Source organism: Coregonus lavaretus, assembly GCF_964263955.1.
Source record: "Coregonus lavaretus genome assembly, chromosome: 5".
Lineage (NCBI taxonomy): Eukaryota > Metazoa > Chordata > Actinopteri > Salmoniformes > Salmonidae > Coregonus > Coregonus lavaretus.
Genome location: NC_139992.1, coordinates 21,256,634 through 21,277,293, shown reverse-complemented (window position 1 = coordinate 21,277,293; position 20,660 = coordinate 21,256,634). Strand labels below are relative to the sequence as shown.

The 20,660-nt window shown below is 46.3% G+C and overlaps 1 protein-coding gene across 1 annotated transcript in view; it reads left to right on the top strand.

Moving 5' to 3' along the window:
* Positions 1 to 20,660, top strand: part of LOC311129001 (E3 ubiquitin-protein ligase SH3RF3-like) — a 104,761-nt gene that overhangs the window by 2,370 nt on the left and 81,731 nt on the right. The gene's annotated exons all lie outside the window — the stretch shown is intronic.

Below are 20,660 nucleotides of genomic sequence, written 5' to 3'. Positions count from 1 at the left end.
CATCTTTAGAGCCTCTCCCTACATCCCTCTCTCTGTCTGGTTGAGTGATGCTGATGATTATTCTGCTGGAAATTAAACCTCAGTTTCTTCAGGAGGCCTGGGGATCTCTCTCTCTCTCTCGCTCTCTCTCTCGCTCTCTCCATCTCATTACGAGGTGAAGTGATGTTTATCCAGAGAGACTCATTCATTCTGAGCAGCTTGACAGAGAGACTAGTGGCCACTTACCAAAACCAGCCTCTCCTAAACCTATCGTCACCCAACCTTAAGTTCACATGGTTTGGCAATCTCTTATTGAACAGGGAGAAAAAAATAGGCCTATTTGCATGCACAATACTATGTCTGAGCTAAAGCCTAGGCATTTAATCTGGGAGCTAACACACATTTTCAGGTCTCAGACAAGGTTACGGTCATTTCCATGTAAAAGGACCCATGTTCACAAAGATGTGAAGTACATTGGAGCATGTCTATATTTTTGAGAAATTACAGCATATATACATTTTTCTATCATTTTCCATCATAAAAATTAGGAATAAGCAAAGGCTTTGAATTACTGTCAAACAGATGGAAAAGAGGTCTTAGAAAACATCTACCAGAAAAAGTCTTAAAAGTTATTAGAAAAACATCAAAACAAAATAATGTTGAAGTAAAGACCCCTTCCAACTACTATCAACACATATTTAGTTTAGGATAATTTTTTCTGCCTTTTGTAAGTTTAAGAAACATTGCCTTGTGCCTTGAAATTCCGTTACCAAAAACCCACATGCTGTATCTTTAAGATACAGGGAGGATAATGAAAGTTCCCAGAAGTAACAAGTAAAGGTAGACCTATCAATTAGTTATAATGTTTTTATGGTAACAGAATTTCAGAAATATCAGTAACGAACATTTCTGCAATTGAATTGGCTATAATGGGAAATCATAGTAGGCACAAACCACAGTTGGTTCACTTGCTATATTGTCCTCCCTTCCACTGGCATACTGTTATGTTCAGATGATAACTGTTTCCTTTCTCTTTCTGTCATCTTGTGGTCTAAGCAAGTGTGACAACCCCTCCCTCTCTCTCTCCTTCTGTCACGCTTGTTGACAGACGGGACGGACCAAGGCGCAGCGTGATATGCAAACATGTTTATTTAACGAATAAACACAACGACAAAACAATAAACCAACGATACGTGACGTCCTAAGGTACATACAACAAACCTCACACGGAACACAAAACAAGATCCCACAACACAGGCAGGAAAACTGGCTGCCTAAGTATGATCCCCAATCAGAGACAACGAGCGACAGCTGCCTCTGATTGGGAACCACACCCGGCCAAACATAGAAATACAACCTAGAATATATACAACAAATAATATTCACACCCTGACTCAACATTTAAGCATCCCCTGAGTCAGGGCGTGACAGTACCCCCCCCCCCCCCCCCCCCCTTCCCCAAAGGTGCGGACTCCGACCGCACAACATAAACATAACAGGGTAGGGACCAGGGCGGATCCGGCTCGGGGCGTGACGACCTCTCACTCTCCGCCTCCCTGTTGCGCCCCTGGTCTGGTCTGGACCTCGGCGCGCTACTTTCCCTCTCCTTCCTCCCACGATATGCCAGGCCCTGTCTGGACCCTGGTGTGGGAGACCCCGAACCTGGAGCTGACGTCATGGTCTGGACTGGAGCCGCTGACCAGAGCTGGACTGGGCACCGGTGGAGCGGACTGCTCTGGCTCCGGAGTGGAGCCGCTGACCGGAGCTGGATCAGGCACCGGTGGAGCGGACTGCTCTGGCTCCGGAGTAGAACAGCTGACCGGAACTAGATCAGGCACCGGTGGAGCGGACTACTCTGGCTCGGAGTGGAACAGCTGACCGGAACTAGATCAGGCACCGGTGGAGCGGACTGCTCTGTCTCTGGAGTGGAGCAGCTGACCGGTGCCGGACCAGGCACCGGTGGAACGGGCACGGGCCGTGCCGGACTGGACAAACGCACCACAGGCTTGGTGCGAGGGGCAGGAACGGGCCGGGCCGGACTGGCGACGCGCACCACTGGCTTGGTGCGAGGAGCGGGAACAGGCCGGGCCGGGCTGGCGACGCGCACCACTGGCTTGGAACGAGAAGCAGGAACAGGCCGGGCCGGGCTGGCGACGCGCACCACTGGCTTGGTGCGAGGAGCAGGAACAGGCCGGGCCAGGCTGGCGACGCGCACCACTGGCTTGGTGCGGGGAGCAGGAACGGGCCGGAACGGACTGGCGACACGCACCACTTTCTTGGTGCGAGGAGCAGGACTGGGTTCCTTTATTAACCCCCGCTCCCTCTGCTGCCTAACCAGCTCCTCTCGCCGTGCCTCTACACCTTCCTTCTGCTCCCTCTGAACCAATTGCCCCCGTAATCTGGTGGCCTCCTTTCCTAACCAGCAGAACCGCCCTATCGCGGCCTCCTGCTGCCTCGTCGTCCACAACGTGTGCCCCCCCAAAACATTTTTTTGGGGTTGCCTCTCCACCCTGATCCCTTTCAGGGCCTCCATCTTCCTTGCCAGATCCTCTCTCATCTCCTGCCAAGTCCATCCTCTCTGCTCCTCCTCGGCACACTGCTTGGTCCAGGTCTGGTGGGATCTTCTGTCACGTTCGTTCATAGACTGGACGGACCAAGGCGCAGCGTGATATGCAAACATGTTTATTTAACGAATAAACACAACGACAAAACAATAAACCAACGATATGTGACGTCCTAAGGTACACACAACAAACCTCACACGGAACACAAAACAAGATCCCACAACACAGGCAGGAAAACTGGCTGCCTAAGTATGATCCCCAATCAGAGACAACGAGCGACAGCTGCCTCTGATTGGGAACCACACCCGGCCAAACAGAAATACAACCTAGAATATATACAACAAAGAATATTCACACCCTGACTCAACATTTAAGCGTCCCCTGAGTCAGGGCGTGACACCTTCTCTCCCTCCCTCTCGCTCGCTCTCTCTCTCTCGCTCTCTCTCTGTTCTCGCTCTCTCCAATTAATGTAACTTCTCCCGGCTCTAACTGACACCTACCCATGAGCCCCCTCTCTTTCCATTTACTGAAACCAGCATCCTCACCCACTGAGCACCGACCGACACCGGACATCCATGGACATGGAAAGTAGTTGAAATTTGGTCAGTTCGCCCTGGCCTTGATTTCAGTCCACAGATGTCGTTTTTTGGTCCGGTCCCGACCAGCCTTGATTTCAACGTCCACAGACATCTGGACCGGCCTTCATTTGGCCCAAACATAGACCGGACCGGACCAAATCTGAACCAATCATAGACGTCTATGTTTCACAAGTTTAGACATTACAGTACAGTACATTACAGTACAGTAGAGCACAGTAGAGTACTACAGGATGTAACGATTCACCGATACCAATCAGTTAAGATACAAGTGCATCGGTACACAGACCCCAAACGGATCCAAATGTAGCATGCATCGGTCAGAAAATCAATTCAAACGTTACGAATCGCCGGTTCACTTTTTTGTTGTTGTTGCTCATATTACATTCTTTCTACATTCTGAAAATACATCTCAACTGATGCGTCCTCTCCTTCAGTGTCGAACTGCATGTAACTGTGTTGACAGTCATTGATCTACAAGTAATTTTGCATGCCAAGCAACCCCAGGCAATATCAGTAGCCTAGTCAAACTGCACACTGTGCCTAGCTTCACTCACTGACCAATAAAAGTAAGCTAATGGAGACAACTCATCTGGCTATACCTGCTGAACGGGGTTTAGAATATATTTTATTTTGATTATTCAGGTTCACCATCAGGAATAGTTTTGGTAGTTTTGCTTTAAACAATCAGTGCACATGTATATGGTAAATTTTAGATATACAGGGTAAAGTTAATAATTTAATAACGAGGACAGCAATCACTTTTGCGAGGCGCACTGCATTGCTGAGAGAGGAGAAGAGAAGATCACTCCGTAAAATCGTCAAAACCATTTGATTTTGAGATGGGGGTGAAATCCAAAGTTGTGCTATATATTCATTGGCTATGTCATAGCTAATTTGTAAACAGTAAATATTGATACATTACCAGCTCAAACACTTAATCTGCAGTGGTAGTGGGGTTGCCCCACTACCACTATCAGATTAGGGGGGGCAACCCCACTACCACTATCAGATTACAGGGGGGGGCAACCCCACTACCACTATCAGATTACAGGGGGGGGCAACCCCACTACCACTATCAGATTACGGGGGGGCAACCCCACTACCACTATCAGATTAAGGGGGGCAACCCCACTACCACTATCAGATTACAGGGGGGCAACCCCACTACCACTATCAGATTAGGGGGGGCAACCCCACTACCACTATGTGGTCACATAAAAATAGATTTTACAGAAATTCTGTTACCAAACATTGCAACTGCACAGTTCTTTTAGTGTTTTTGTAAAATGTAAAATGTTAAAAGTAGTCCATAGAGTTGTATGGTTTGTTGAACTTTGAAATCAATGGTTTTTGTTTGGCATACTTTTAAATGAAAAATCAGAGTCTCAGCGCAATTCCGTTACCGTGAAATTGCCCTTACCCATTACATGAGCGTGGTTCATAGAACTATCTCCACTACACACACAGAGCTGCTATAATAGAGAGCTACTGGAGAAGGCAGAGTTAAACTGAGACCAGCGAACCCCTGCAGACACTTTTCTCTTCTACCCCATATTTACACCAATTCTCTCATTCAGCGCTGACTGCCTTTTTTCTCTCAACCCCATCTCCCCTCTCCCTCTCTCTATCTTCCTCTTCCTCTCCATCTTCCTCTTCCTCTCCCTCTCCCTCTCCCTCCTTCTCTCTATCTTCCTCTCCCTCTCCCTCCTTCTCTCTATTTTCCTCTTCCTCTCCCTCTCCCCCCTTCTCTCTATCTTCCTCTTCCTCTCCCTCTCCCTCCTTCTCTCTATCTTCCTCTCCCTCTCCCTCCTTCTCTCCATCTTCCTCTTCCTCTCCCTCTCCCTCCTTCTCTCTATCTTCCTCTCCCTCTCCATCCTTCTCTCCATCTTCCTCTCCCTCTCCCTCCTTCTCTCTATCTTCCTCATCCTCTCCCTCTCCCTCCTTCTCTCTATCTTCCTCTTCCTCTTCCTCTCCCTCCTTCTCTCTATCTTCCTCTCCCTCTCCCTCCCTATCTTCCTCTTCCTCTTCCTCTCCCTCCTTCTCTCTATCTTCCTCTTCCTCTCCCTCCCTCTCCCTATCTTCCTCTCCCTCTCCCTCCTTCTCTCTATCTTCCTCTTCCTCTCCCTCTCCCTCCTTCTCTCTATCTTCCTCTCCCTCTCCCTCCTTATCTCTATCTTCCTCTCCCTCTCCCTCCTTCTCTCTATCTTCCTCTTCCTCTCCCTCTCCCTCCCTCTTTGTCTTTTTTTCAGCCTCAAGCTGGAATGAGTGGCATTATAATGCCTATCTACTGAATACAGCTGCCAGCTCTCTCTCTCTCTTTCTCTCTCAAATTTTAACACAGCATGAGCAAGAAAGTATTCTCTCATCTTTAGATCTAAAGATCCTTCACTCCCAGTCTGTCAAATATTTATAATAGAACTGTACCTGTCTTCTAGGGAAATAGTGAAATAGAAATGTTCATTTGATGTTTCGTTCCAAATAAGTCAGTCATATTCACTGAGACAGAGGTACAGTCACCCACACTGTGTGTGTTAGTGTGTGACAACAGCTTCAGGCATTGTACTACTTTTCTCTCTCTGCTTCTTTCCCTCTCCCTCTATCTCTCCTGCTGATATCTCTCTCTCTTGTCACATAATGTCTTTGATGTCCTTTTCTGTATCTCATTACCATGATAAAGCAGTGTGTTTTTCAACATCATGGTCTCATTCTCTACTGTACACTCTTAGAAAAAAAGGTGCTATCTAGAACCTAAAAGGGTTCTTCAGCTGTCCCCATAGGATAATCCTTTGAATAACCCTTTTTGATTCCAGGTAGAACCCTGTTGGGTTCCATGTAGAACCCTTTCCCCAGAGTTCTGCCTGGAACCAAAAAGGGTTATACCTGGAACCAAAAAGTGTTCTCCTATGGGACAACCGAAGAACCCTTTTGGAACCATTTTTTCTAAGAGTGTAGCTCAGTCTACTGTTCTGTCTATTCTCTACTGTAAGTCTATTCTGAGAGCCAGGTTAGAGAGAAAGGTGCAGAGGAACTGAAGACCTGATCCTCACAACCTGAGGGCAATAAAAGTGTGTGAGCTCAACAAGATCTCACTGTTTCACCAATTTGACTTCAGATTCCTACGTTTGTCTTAACGTCAAATGTGTAGGTGTTTTGAACATCCTGGGTTGCTCCTCCTGCTGTGGCTGCACCCTGGGTTTCACTGCTGTTGTCGCTGGTGCCTCATGGCTGGTTAAGTTTAGGCATGAATTCCGAATGGTTAAGGGTTAAGGTTTTGGATAGGGTTAAAACAAAAAATATAAAAACAAGTGCCTATAACTGGGATTGAACACGTGACCATCAGAGCCAGAGCTCGCGGCTTACGTCCATCAGCCACCCCCGCCAACAACACCCTAGAAAAACCCAAGCCTACTTGATGGTAATAGCGCTCACCGTTGCCCCTAGTGGCCGGATTTGAAGGCATCTTCCGATGTTTGGGTACCTGGACGGACGTCAGACTTCAAAGTGGATCTTGAGCAATCTGGCTGGTGAGCTACAACTATAATTTAGGCTATACCTAAAAAGATTCAAACCTATCAGACCTATAGAACCGCCTAGAAGGTAAGGGTCGATTTGGGAGTCAGGGGTCTGGCTGTTGACTCCCTTTGCTTCCTGGTTGAAATTTTGTTTTTCTAGGTTGGTCTTCTAATATTCCCCTTTTCATATAAGGATAATAGGTCAAGTACATTGTGGCAATTGTCTCTACCTGGACGGACGTCGGTTATGACTGCCTTAATCAAGAGTCAGTTTACACACACACACGCGCACAATTGGAACACATTTTAAGACCTCTCTCTCCCTCTCTGCCTCCCTTTCCCTCCCACGGGGCAGGTTAGGGTTAACCCACATGACAAACAGACAAAAGGAGGGAGTGTCTGTCTGAGTTGTGGTTGTGTTTCAGATGTCAGTGTGGTTTCCCCAGACTACACAGTGGTTTATACAACGGGTGGGTCTAATCCTGAATGCTGATTGGTTAAAACCGCATTCCAGACGGTGTCTATTCCACAAGTTACCACCAGCTAAATCTATGATGTTAAAATGCCTATTTACACAGTTCCATCTGACTGCGCAATCCACTGTCTCATCAACCCAGTCAGGCACTTTATAAACTTGATTTCCACTATAAAAAGCATCTAGACATTATCTCACATTTCTTTTAGATTAACATTTAGTTTTCAACAGTGGAGATTTGTATAAACCTTGCAGTCTGTCTCTCCGACATTTGCAACATTGTTTCAATATTCAAATTCGATCTCCTGCTGTCCCATAGTATTTCAATGTCCATTGAAAAAAGGTCAAACGAAACGCAGCTAATGTTATTGTGGAAAATCGTCCTTATCCTCATTAAAAATAAAGCACTTTCAGAGTTTTGTAGAATCAAGATACACTTTATTACACAAGCAATAGAGCCGAGCTGGTCTGCAGAGCAACTCCTCTCCAAGCCTCAGTTCTCAGTTTTTATACAGTTTCATTCTTGCTGATAGTACATGCCTTTTTAGTTTAATCCCTCCCTGGTTAGTTCACTTTCCAATCTTAACATCTTGACCGTCCCACCCACTTTATTTCTTTGCTCCTCCTTCTGAGTCCTCTTGTTTATTCTTTAATAGTGGCGCAATCTGACTTCTCCTCCTTCTATTTATTCAGTTTTCAGAAACAATAGTGGCGGGACCAAACCCTATTATGTAAAAATAACAGAACCCATTAATTGGTTTTTAATCCATAGGCGTATAGGGCTTATAGGCGTTTTTCTTTTGCAACATACTTGGCTTGTTATGTTTTCTGTCCTTGCATGAGATAGAGTGGTTAACTGTGATTAACTGAAAAATCTCCAATAATGTGCAGTCTTTCCAGTTTCAGTTTGAAGTGATTGTGTTACTGTAGCTGTGTTGTTGGCTAGCTCCTCTGAACAACAGTGTCCTGACGAGTGAGCACATTCTCTATGCCAGGCGAAATCACGCCTCATTAGCTCATTGTTATGGATGTGTCCAAATAAATGTCACTAGAAAACAGCTTAAACAAATGCAAATGGGACTACTTTGCTGGCTGTTATTCTGGCTGAACTTTTTGATGTAACTGTAAATTAGCCGTAGTTGGCTAGCTAACAAGCAAGGGATAAGAACGTTGCCAGCCAGTATGGCAATGGAACATTTAGAACGAACGACTGGGTTGCGTCTCTAGCAACCCTAGATTTGTGTCGGGACTATATCTTGTGGAAGGATGAAATAGTACGAATAAATTAATCAAAATAATGTTTTTAATGAAAATATGTCAATCATTATTTGAATATGTTGGTAACCCGTTGTATAAAAGTGATAATGCCCTCGAAGCCGGTGTTTGTTGGATTTATTGGCACGGTTTGTCGGCCCTCGGCTTCATCTCGGGCCTAACAACACCCGTGCCAATATATCCAACAAACACCGGCTTCGAGGGCATTATCACTTAAATGGACTCCTGCCCAGACTGGATATATACACACACACACTGTATCTGCTTTATCCTACTACTGAAAATATTATATTTAGCACCAGAGCTAGATCAGTGTGTGTGTGTTTGCATGGTGTTTGTGTGTCTGCAGAGGACTTAAAGTCATGCTCCGGTACTCTGGCGATTAAGAAAGTATTTTGTAAACCTCCCGCTTTGTGTGGTTTATACATACATAACCTATGAGCAGAATTATTGTTTTACCTCAATTAGCCACGAAATCCCTAGTTTGAAAGCGACTGTTTTCTGAAAACTGTGCCACCCCATTTCCCCCCACGTCGGCCAGCCACCTAACAATTCGAGTTCTAGCCAATAAGCTTCAGCCCCTCACATTTCAGGGACAGCTAGCAAGAGGTCTGCCCAGCATTATCCAATGAAGTTTCAGGGCTTGCCCAATGGCTCAGTGGAGAGAGAGAGAGCACATACCTGCACATATGTGACATAGTATGCAATTTCCGGGGACCACTTTTGGCTCGTGATTGCTACTTTCAGAACTACTGGCTAAAAACTTTACAAAAGTACCAGAGAATATCTTTAAGGAAGTGGTTTTCCTGAGTCAGTCTCACTCTCAGGCATAGCCGCAGGAAGTAGGGGTGCTGAGGGTTCTGCAGCACCCCCTGACAAAAAAGGTTTTAGAACACCTACTCATTAAAGGGTTTTTCTTTATTTTTACTATTTTCTACATTGTAGAATAATAGTGAAGACATCAAAACGATGAAATAACACATATGGAATCATGTAGTAACCAGAAAGGACGGCTCTTGACCTTCGCCTCTCCCGAGTCCGTACGGGAGTTCCAGCGATGGGACAAGACTGTAACTACCAATTGGATATCACAAAACTGGGGAGAAAAAGGGGTAAACAATTTAATAAATAAAATAACTAATCTGATCCACGATCTAGCTGATCGTGGAGTTCAGGAGACAGCAGAGAGAGAATGCCCCCATCCACATCGACGGCGCCGCAGTGGAGAGGGTGAAATGCTTCAAGTTCCTCGGCGTGCACATCACTGACAACCTGAAATGGTCCATCCACACAGACCGTGTGGTGAAGGCGCAACAGCGCCTCTTCAACCTCAGGAGGCTGAAGAAATGTGGCTTTGCCACTAAGACCCTCACAACCTTCTACAGATGCACCATTGAGAGCATCCTGTCGGGCTGTATCACCGCCTGATACGGCAATTGCACTGTCCGCAACCGCAGGGCTCTCGAGAGGGTAGTGCGGTCAGATCAACGCATCACCGGGGCCACACTGCCTGGCCTCAAGGACATCTACAGCGTCCGGTGTCACAGGAAGGCCAAAAGAATCATCAAGGACCTCAGCCACCCAAGCCACTGCCTATTCACCCCGCTACCATCTAGAAGGTGGAGACAACAGGTGCATCAAAGCTGGGACCAAGAAACTGAAAACAGCTTCTATCTCCAGGCATCAGACTGTTAAATAGTCACCACTAGCCGGCCTCCGCCCAGTACCCTGCCCTGAACTTAGTCACTGACACTGTTACTAGCCGGCTATCACCCGGTACTCTACCCTGCACCTTAGAGACTGCTGCCCATGTACACAGTCATTGGACACTGGTCACTTTAATAATGTTTACATACTGTTTTACCCACTTCATATGTACAGTGGGGAGAACAAGTATTTGATACACTGCCGATTTTGCAGGTTTTCCTACTTACAAAGCATGTAGAGGTCTGTAATTTTTTATCATAGGTACACTTCAACTGTGAGAGACGGAATCTAAAACAAAAATCCAGAAAATCACATTGTATGATTTTTAAGTAATTAATTTGCATTTTATTGCATGACATAAGTATTTGATACATCAGAAAAGCAGAACTTAATATTTGGTACAGAAACCTTTGTTTGCAATTACAGAGATAATAAGTTTCCTGTAGGTCTTGACCAGGTTTGCACACACTGCAGCAGGGATTTTGGCCCACTCCTCCATACAGACCTTCTCCAGATCCTTCAGGTTTCGGGGCTGTCGCTGGGCAATACGGACTTTCAGCTCCCTCCAAAGATTTTCTATTGGGTTCAGGTCTGGAGACTGGCTAGGCCACTCCAGGACCTTGAGATGCTTCTTACGGAGCCACTCCTTAGTTGCCCTGGCTGTGTGTTTCGGGTCGTTGTCATGCTGGAAGACCCAGCTTCAATGCTCTTACTGAGGGAAGGAGGTTGTTGGCCAAGATCTTGCGATACATGGCCCCATCCATCCTCCCCTCAATACGGTGCAGTCGTCCTGTCCCCTTTGCAGAAAAGCATCCCCAAAGAATGATGTTTCCACCCAGACCGAGGGTGATTGACCGTCATCTTGAACTTCTTCCATTTTCTAATAATTGCTCCAACAGTTGTTGCCTTCTCACCAAGCTGCTTGCCTATTGTCCTGTAGCCCATCCCAGCCTTGTGCAGGTCTACAATTTTATCCCTGATGTACTTACGAAGCTCTCTGGTCTTGGCCATTGTGGAGAGGTTGGAGTCTGTTTGATTGAGTGTGTGGACAGGTGTCTTTTATACAGGTAACGAGTTCAAACAGGTGCAGTTAATACAGGTAATGAGTGGAGAACAGGAGGGCTTCTTAAAGAAAAACTAACAGGTCTGTGAGAGCCGGAATTCTTACTGGTTGGTAGGTGATCAAATACGTATGTCATGCAATAAAATGCAAATAAATTACTTTAAAATCATACAATGTGATTTTCTGGATTTTTGTTTTAGATTCCGTCTCTCACAGTTGAAGTGTACCTATGATAAAAATTACAGACCTCTACATGCTTTGTAAGTAGGAAAACCTGCAAAATCGGCAGTGTATCAAATACTTGTTCTCCCCACTGTATATACTGAATTCTAGTCAAGGCTCATGCTATATAACTACTGCTGTACACAACTCTTCTATTCATATACAGTGCTTTGCAGAAGTATTCATCCCCCTTGGCGTTTGTCCTATTTTGTTGCATTACAACCTGTAATTTAAATGGATTTTTATTTGGATTTCATGTAATGGACAAACACAAAATAGTCCAAATTGGTGAAGTGAAATGAAAAAAATACCTGATCTCAGTATATATACACATGTTCTGAAAGGCCCCAGAGTCTGCAACACCACTAAGCAAGGGGCACCACCAAGCAAGCGGCACCATGAAGACCAAGGAGCTATCCAAACAGGTCAGGGACAAATCAGGGTTCGGGTATAAAAAAATATCCAAAACTTTTAACATCTCACAGAGCATTAAATCCATTATTAAAAAATGGAAAGAATATGGCACCACAACAAACATGCCAAGAGAGGGCCGCCCTCCAAAACTCACGGACCAAGCAAGGAGGACATTAATCAGAGAGGCAACAAAGAGACCAAAGATAACCCTGAAGGAGCTGCAAAGCTCCACAGCGGAGATTGGAGTATCTGTCCATAGGACCACTTTAAGCCATACACTCCACAAAGCTGGGCTTTACGGAAGAGTGGCCAGAAAAAAAGCCATTGCTTAAAGAAAAAAATAAGCAAACACATTTGGTGCTTGCCAAAAGGCATGTGGGAGACTCCCCAAACATATGGAAGAAGGTACTCTGGTCAGATGAGACTAAAATTGAGCTTTTTGGCCATAAAGGAAAACGCTATGTCTGGCGCAAACCCAACACCTCTCATCACCCCGAGAACACCATCCCCACAGTGAAGCATGGTGGTGGCAGCATCATGCTGTTGGGATGTTTTTCATCGGTAGGGACTGGGAAACTGGTCAGAATTGAAGGAATGATGGATGGCGCTAAATACAGGGAAATTCTTGAGGGAAACCTGTTTCAGTCTTCCAGAGATTTGAGACTGAGACGGAGGTTCACCTTCCAGCAGGACAATGACCCTAAGCATACTGCTAAAGCAACACATGAGTGGTTTAAGGAGAAACATTTAAATGTCTTGGAATGGCCTAGTCAAAGCCCAGACCTCAATCCAATTGAGAATCTGTGGTATGACTTAAAGATTGCTGTACACCAGCGGAACCCATCCAACTTGAAGGAGCTGGAGCAGTTTTGCCTTGAAGAATGGGCATAAATCCCAGTGGCTAGATATGCCAAGCTTATAGAGACATACCCCAAGAGACTTGCAGCTGTAATTGCTGCAAAAGGTGGCTATATAAAGTATTGACTTTTGGAGGGTGAATAGTTATGCACGCTAAATTTTTCTGATTTTTTGTCTTATTTCTTGTTTGTTTCACAAACAAATATATTTTGCATCTTCAAAGTGGTAGGCATGTTGTGTAAATCAAATGATACAAACCCACAAAAAATCTATTTTAATTCCAGGTTGTAAGGCAACAAAATAGGAAAAATGCCAAGGGGGGTGAATACTTTCGCAAGTCACTGTACACTCTCAGAAATAAAGGTGCTATCTAGAACCTAAAAAGGTTATTCTGCTGTCCCCATAGGAGAACACTTCGAAGAACCCTTTTTGGTTCCAGGTAGAACCCTTTTGGGTTCCATGTAAAACACTTTCCACAGAAAATTCTACATAGAACCCAAAAGGGTTCTACCTGGAAACAAAAGGGTTCTACCTGGAAACAAAAAAGGGTTCTCCTGTGGGGACAGCTGAAGAACCCTTTTTTCTAATAGTGTACTGTCCATAATGTCTGTACACACCATCATATACAAATATATTTATATTCCGGACTCTGACATTGCTGTTTCTGATGTTTCTTAATTCTTTTTTTGTTGGGGTGGGGGGGGGGGGGGATTTGTGTGTATTGTTTTATATTGTTAGGTATTAAAGCACAGTTTAACCTAGAAACATAAGCATTTTGCTGCACCTGAGATAACATCTGCAAGATATGTGTACACGACCAATTAATTTGATTTGATCTCCTCTCTTAGTTCTCAGCTGCTCTCAGCTGTCCCCTGCTAGGGATGTCACCGGATAGCTGCAGCACAGTGATGACATCACAACATCAGCTCTTAGCAGCCAAGCCAGTCAGCTGTGACAGCCATCTCCATGGTGACTGAGATGGAAATCAGAGGAGAGGGGGTGAGGATCCTATGAAGCCCAGGACAGGGGGCTGTGTCAGGGGGTAGAGCTTGGGAGTCCTGGGTTGGAGCATCTGGAGGGAACTTTATAGCCTATGTGGATATCTAGGAATCTGCATGGATTTGTGTTTGTGTGTGTCTCTTTGGAGGACTCACCCTACCACTGTGGTGACTGGTGGTACCCAGCATGCTTTGTGTCTTGGGTCCATTTGCTCCCTCCATCTGGGACGACACTGATAGACGAATTGGAACACCCTCTCCTCTTTTCTCTCTCTCTCTCTCTCTCTCTCTCTCTCTGTCTCCCATCTCTTACCCTCTCATCTCAACTCTTTCTTCAACATCTCTCACCCCTCTCCTCCAGTTACTCACAAATTAGTTTGAGTCAGAAGGAGCTGAGGAGTTGTGTGTTGTGGTCAGGTTAGATTTAGGACTTTGTTTTATGGCAGTAAGGTATGGCACTAGTTTGCTGTAGGCTTGTGTTCCACTTCCAGTAATGTACTATAGTAATAAAATGCACTCCAGGTTTTGTATTACAGTAGTAGTGTTACAGTAATGAGAGAGGGAGAGGGGAAGAGAGGCAGGGAGGGAGGGAGATAAAGAGAGATGCATGCTCTACTGCAAGACTCACTGGCTCCCGAGAGCAGTGTGTGTGTAAAAAAATCAAATTTTAGACAGTGAAATGCTTACTTAAGGGCCCTCCCCAACAATGCATAGAGAAAAATATTGAAAAATATCACGAGGAATAAATACACAATAAGTAACGATAACTTGGCTATATACACGGGATACCAGTACTGAGTCGCTGTGCAGTGGTATGAGGTAATTGAGGTAGATATGTACATATACAATGAGGGAAAAAAGTATTTGATCCCCTGCTGATTTTGTACGTTTGCCCACTGACAAAGAAATGATCAGTCTATAATTTTAATGGTAGGTTTATTTGAACAGTGAGAGACAGAATAACAACAACAAAAATCCAGAAAAAGACATGTCAAAAATGTTATAAATTGATTTGCATTTTAATGAGGGAAATAAGTATTTGACCCCTCTCAATCAGAAAGATTTCTGGCTCCCAGGTGTCTTTTATACAGGTAACGAGCTGAGATTAGGAGCACACTCTTAAAGGGAGTGCTCCTAATCTCAGTTTGTTACCTGTATAAAAGACACCTGTCCACAGAAGCAATCAATCAATCAGATTCCAAACTCTCCACCATGGCCAAGACCAAAGAGCTCTCCAAGGATGTCAGGGACAAGATTGTAGACCTACACAAGGCTGGAATGGGCTACAAGACCATCGCCAAGCAGCTTGGTGAGAAGGTGACAACAGTTGGTGCGATTATTCGCAAATGGAAGAAACACAAAAGAACTGTCAATCTCCCTCGGCCTGGGGCTCCATGCAAGATCTCACCTCGTGGAGTTGCAATGATAATGAGAACGGTGAGGCATCAGCCCAGAACTACACGGGAGGATCTTGTCAATGATCTCAAGGCAGCTGGGACCATAGTCACCAAGAAAACAATTGGTAACACACTACACCGTGAAGGACTGAAATCCTGCAGCGCCCGCAAGGTCCCCCTGCTCAAGAAAGCACATATACAGGCCCGTCTGAAGTTTGCCAATGAACATCTGAATGATTCAGAGGAGAACTGGGTGAAAGTGTTGTGGTCAGATGAGACCAAAATCGAGCTCTTTGGCATTACATTTACATTACATTTACGTCATTTAGCAGACGCTCTTATCCAGAGCGACTTACAAATTGGTGCATTCACCTTATAGCCAGTGGGATAACCACTTTACAATGTGTTTATTATTATTATTATTATTATTATTATTATTATTATTATTATTTATTTTTTTGGGGGGGGGGGGTTGGGGTAAGGGAGGGGTAGAAGGATTACTTTATCCTATCCCAGGTATTCCTTAAAGAGGTGGGGTTTCAAATGTCTCCGGAAGGTGGTGAGTGACTCCGCTGTCCTGGCGTCGTGAGGGAGCTTGTTCCACCATTGGGGTGCCAGAGCAGCGAACAGTTTTGACTGGGCTGAGCGGGAACTATGCTTCCGCAGAGGAAGGGGAGCCAGCAGGCCAGAGGTGGATGAACGCAATGCCCTCGTTTGGGTGTAGGGACTGATCAGAGCCTGAAGGTACGGAGGTGCCGTTCCCCTCACAGCTCCATAGGCAAGCACCATGGTCTTGTAACAGATGTGAGCTTCAACTGGAAGCCAGTGGAGTGTGCGGAGGAGGGGGGTGACGTGAGATAACTTGGGAAGGTTGAACACCAGACGGGCTGCGGCATTCTGGATGAGTTGTAGGGGTTTAATGGCACAGGCAGGGAGCCCAGCCAACAGCGAGTTGCAGTAATCCAGACGGGAGATGACAAGTGCCTGGATTAGGACCTGTGCCGCTTCCTGTGTAAGGCAGGGTCGTACTCTCCGAATGTTGTAGAGCATGAACCTACAGGATCGGGTCACCGCCTTGATGTTAGCGGAGAACGATAGGGTGTTGTCCAGGGTCACGCCAAGGCTCTTCGCACTCTGGGAGGAGGACACAACGGAGTTGTCAACCGTGATGGCGAGATCATGGAACAGGCAGTCCTTCCCCGGGAGGAAGAGCAGCTCCGTCTTGCCAAGGTTCAGCTTGAGGTGGTTATCCGTCATCCATACTGATATGTCTCCCAGACATGCAGAGATGCGATTCGCCACCTGGTTATCAGAAGGGGGAAAGGAGAAGATTAGTTGTGTGTCGTCAGCGTAGCAATGATAGGAGAGGCCATGTGAGGATATGACAGAGCCAAGTGACTTGGTGTATAGCGAGAATAGGAGAGGGCCTAGAACTGAGCCCTGGGGGACACCAGTGGTGAGAGCACATGGTGCGGAGAAAGCTTCTCGCCACGCCACTTGGTAGGAGCGACCGGTCAGGTAGGACGCAATCCAAGAGTGAGCCGCGCCGGAGATGCCCAGCTCGGAGAGGGTGGAGAGGAGGATCTGATGGTTCACAGTATCAAAGGCAGTAGACAGGTCTAGAAGGACAAGAGCAGAGGAGAGAGAGTTAGCTTTAGCAGTGCGGAGAGCCTCCGTGACACAGAGAAGAGCAGTCTCAGTTGAATGACCAGTCTTGAAACCTGACTGGTTTGGATCAAGAAGGTCATTCTGAGAGAGATAGCAAGAGAGTTGGCTAAAGACGGCACGCTCAATAGTTTTGGAGAGAAAAGACAGAAGGGATACTGGTCTGTAGTTGTTGACATCAGAGGGATCGAGTGTTGGTTTTTTGAGAAGGGGTGCAACTCTCGCTCTCTTGAAGACGGAAGGGACATAGCCAGCGGTCAAGGATGAGTTGATCAGCGAGGTGAGGTAGGGGAGAAGATCACCGGAGATGGTCTAGAGAAGAGAGGAGGGGATAGGGTCAAGCGGGCAGGTTGTTGGGCGGCCTGCAGTCACAAGTCGCAAGATTTTATCTGGAGAGAGAGGGGAGAAAGAAGTCAAAGCAAGGGTAGGGCAGTGTGAGCAGGACCAGCAGTGTCATTTGACTTAACAAACAAGGATCGGATGTCGTCAACCTTCTTTTCAAAGTGGTTGACGAAGTCATCCACAGAGAGGGAGGAGTGGGGGGAGGATTCAGCAGGGAGGAGAAGGTGGCAAAGAGCTTCCTAGGGTTAGAGGCAGATGCTTGGAATTTAGCGTGGTAGAAAGTGGCCTTAGCAGCAGAAACAGATGAAGAAAATGTAGAGAGGAGGGAGTGAAAAGATGCCAGGTCCGCAGGGAGTCTAGTTTTCTTCCATTTCCGCTCAGCTGCCCGGAGCTCTGTTTTGTGAGCTCGCAATGAGTCATCAAGCCACGGAGCTGGAGGGGAGGACCGAGCCGGCCGGGAGGATAGGGGACATAGAGAGTCAAAGGATGCAGAAAGGGAGGAGAGGAGGGTTGAGGAGGCAGAATCAGGAGATTGGAGGGAGAAGGATTGAGCAGAGGGAAGAGATGATAGGATGGAATAGGAGAGAGTAGCGGGAGAGAGAGAGCGAAGGTTGCGACGGCGCATTAACATCTGTGTAGGGGCAGAGTGAATAGTGTTGGAGGTGAGCGAGAGAGAAAAGGATACAAAGTAGTGGTCGGAGACATGGAGGGGAGTTGCAGTGAGATTAGTAGAAGAACAGCATCTAGTAAAGATGAGGTCAAGCGTATTGCCTGCCTTGTGAGTAGGGGGGGACGGTGAGAGGGTGAGGTCAAAAGAGGAGAGGAGTGGAAAGAAGGAGGCAGAGAGAAATGAGTCAAATGTAGACATAGGGAGGTTGAAATCCCCCAGAACTGTGAGGGGTGAGCCATCCTCAGGAAAGGAACTTATCAAGGCGTCAAGCTCATTGATGAACTCTCCAAGAGAACCTGGAGGGCGATAGATGACAAGGATATTAAGCTTAAATGGGCTAGTGACTGTGACAGCATGGAATTCAAATGAGGAGATAGACAGATGGGTTAGGGGAAAAATTGAGAATGTCCACTTGGGAGAGATGAGGATTCCTGTGCCACCACCCCGCTGACCAGATGCTCTCGGGGTATGCGAGAATACATGGTCAGACGAGGAGAGAGCAGTAGGAGTAGCAGTGTTTTCAGTGGTAATCCATGTTTCCGTCAGCGCCAAGAAGGCGAGGGACTGGAGGGTAGCATAGGCTGGGATGAAGTCTGCCTTGTTGGCAGCAGAACGGCAGTTCCAGAGGCTGCCTGAGACCTGGAACTCCAGTTGGGTCGTGCGTGCAGGGACCACCAGGTTAGAGAGGCAGCAGCCACGCGGTGTGAGGCGTTTGTGTAGCCTGTGCGGAGAGGAGAGAACAGGGATAGGCAGAGGCATAGTTGACAGGCTGCAGCAAATGGCTACAATAATGCAGAGGAGATCGGAATGAAATGAACTAAACATCTGGGAAAGGAGAGAGCGGGGCCTCCCTCAGCACAACTCCCAAATATAACTCTCCCAACTTCCACCTCAGAAACTATAATTGTTGTAAACTACAGCGGTTCAATGTTTCTAGGAATAGACTAACTCCGTTTATTCAGCTAGCTAACTAGGTGCAGTATTATTCCGTGAAAATCGTCCGGGCATCAAGTCATATGACGCCACAGCCAGCTAGCATGCCGGACTCCAGCAACACGGTTTAGCGCCAATACTCTGCCACAACAAACCACCAGTGTATCAACACGCAAGCAGATCGTTCGTGTCCGTGTCTAACGTTGTGGGTTAGTCCCAACAGCTTGAGCGAGTCCGTCGTCAACTTATTCAGCCAGTTAGTTAGCTAGAATAGTTAGCAAACTAGCTAGCCATTGCTTTCAGACAAAGAAGAACCCCTCCTTTCACGGCACGAACACACAGTGAGAGCCAAACTAACGTTAACTAGTCACCCATGTCCCAAATTCCTTGAACGACTCGGGCTATCAATATGTAAAAAACTAAACAAATGTAGGTTATGACTTACCCCTAGCAGCTACTGTTAGCTAGCCAAGTGCAAAGCTAGCCACTGAATTGACTCAGCCAGTTCGCGTCTGTTCACACGGTCGTTCCAGCTATTGTTTACTAGTAGCTATCCAGGTAGCAACAAGCTAGCTAATATTTCAAGCACAGTAGCCACTTGCCGTGTTTGGAGGACGAGGAATGCTGCCTATGACCCCAAGAACACCATCCCCACGTCAAACATGGAGATGGAAACATTATGCTTTGGGGGTGTTTTTCTGCTAAGGGGACAGGACAACTTCACCGCATCAAAGGGACAATGGATGGGGCCATGTACCGTCAAATCTTGGGTGAGAACCTCCTTCCCTCAGCCATGGCATTGAAAATGGGTCGTGAATGGGTATTCCAGCATGACAATGACCCAAAACACACGGTCAAGGCAACAAAGGAGTGGCTCAAGAAGAAGCACATTAAGGTCCTGGAGTGGCCTAGCCAGTCTCCAGACCTTAATCCCATAGAAAATCTGTGGAGGGAGCTGAAGGTTCAAGTTGCCAAACGTCAGCCTCGAAACCTTAATGACTTGGAGAAGATCTGCAAAGAGGAGTGGGACAAAATCCCTCCTGAGATGTGTGCAAACCTGGTGGCCAACTACAAGAAACGTCTGACCTCTGTGATTGCCAACAAGGGTTTTGCCACCAAGTACTAACTCATGTTTTGCAGAGGGGTCAAATACTTATTTCCCTCATTAAAATGCAAATCAATTTATAACATTTTTGACATGTGTTTTTCTGGATTTTTTGTTTGTTATTCTGTCTCTCACTGTTCAAATAAACCTACCATTAAAATTATAGACTGATCATGTCTTTGTTAGTGGGCAAACGTACAAAATCAGCAGGGGATCAAATACTTTTTCCCTCACTGTAGGTAGGGTATAAAGTGACTACGCAACAGGATAGATAATAAACAGTAGCAGCAGCGTATGTAATGAGTCAAAAGAGTTAGTGCAAAAAGAGTCAATGCAGATAGTCCGGTTTGCTATTGGTTAACTATTTAGTATTCTTATGGATTGGGGGTCGGCTTGGGGGCTTTGGGGTCGGGGGTGAACAGGGAGTACAAGAGGGGACTAAGCACGCACCCCTGAGTGGCCCCCGTGTTGGGGGCGTCGTCAGGAAGCCCAGGATCCAGTTGCAGAGGGAGGCGTTCAGTCCCAGGGTCCTGAGCTTATTGATGAGCTTGGATGGCACTATGGTGTTGAATGCATAGGTGTCCCTCTTGTTCAGGTGGAAGAGGGCAGTGTGGAGTGCATTAGAGATTGTGTCATCTGTGGGGCGGTATGCAATTGGAGTGGGTCCAGGTTGTCTGGGATGATGGTGTTGATGTGAGCCATGACCAGCCTTTCAAAGCATTTCATGGCTACAGATGTGAGTGCTATGGGCAATAGTAATTTACAGGGGCACAACTTTGGTTTTAGAAGTGAGGGGGACATAACCTGGCAGTGGGTCTGGGTGTCCTCCCTCAGAATTGTTTTGGGCATCTAAAGCTAATTTCCTGCATTTTTACAATCAAT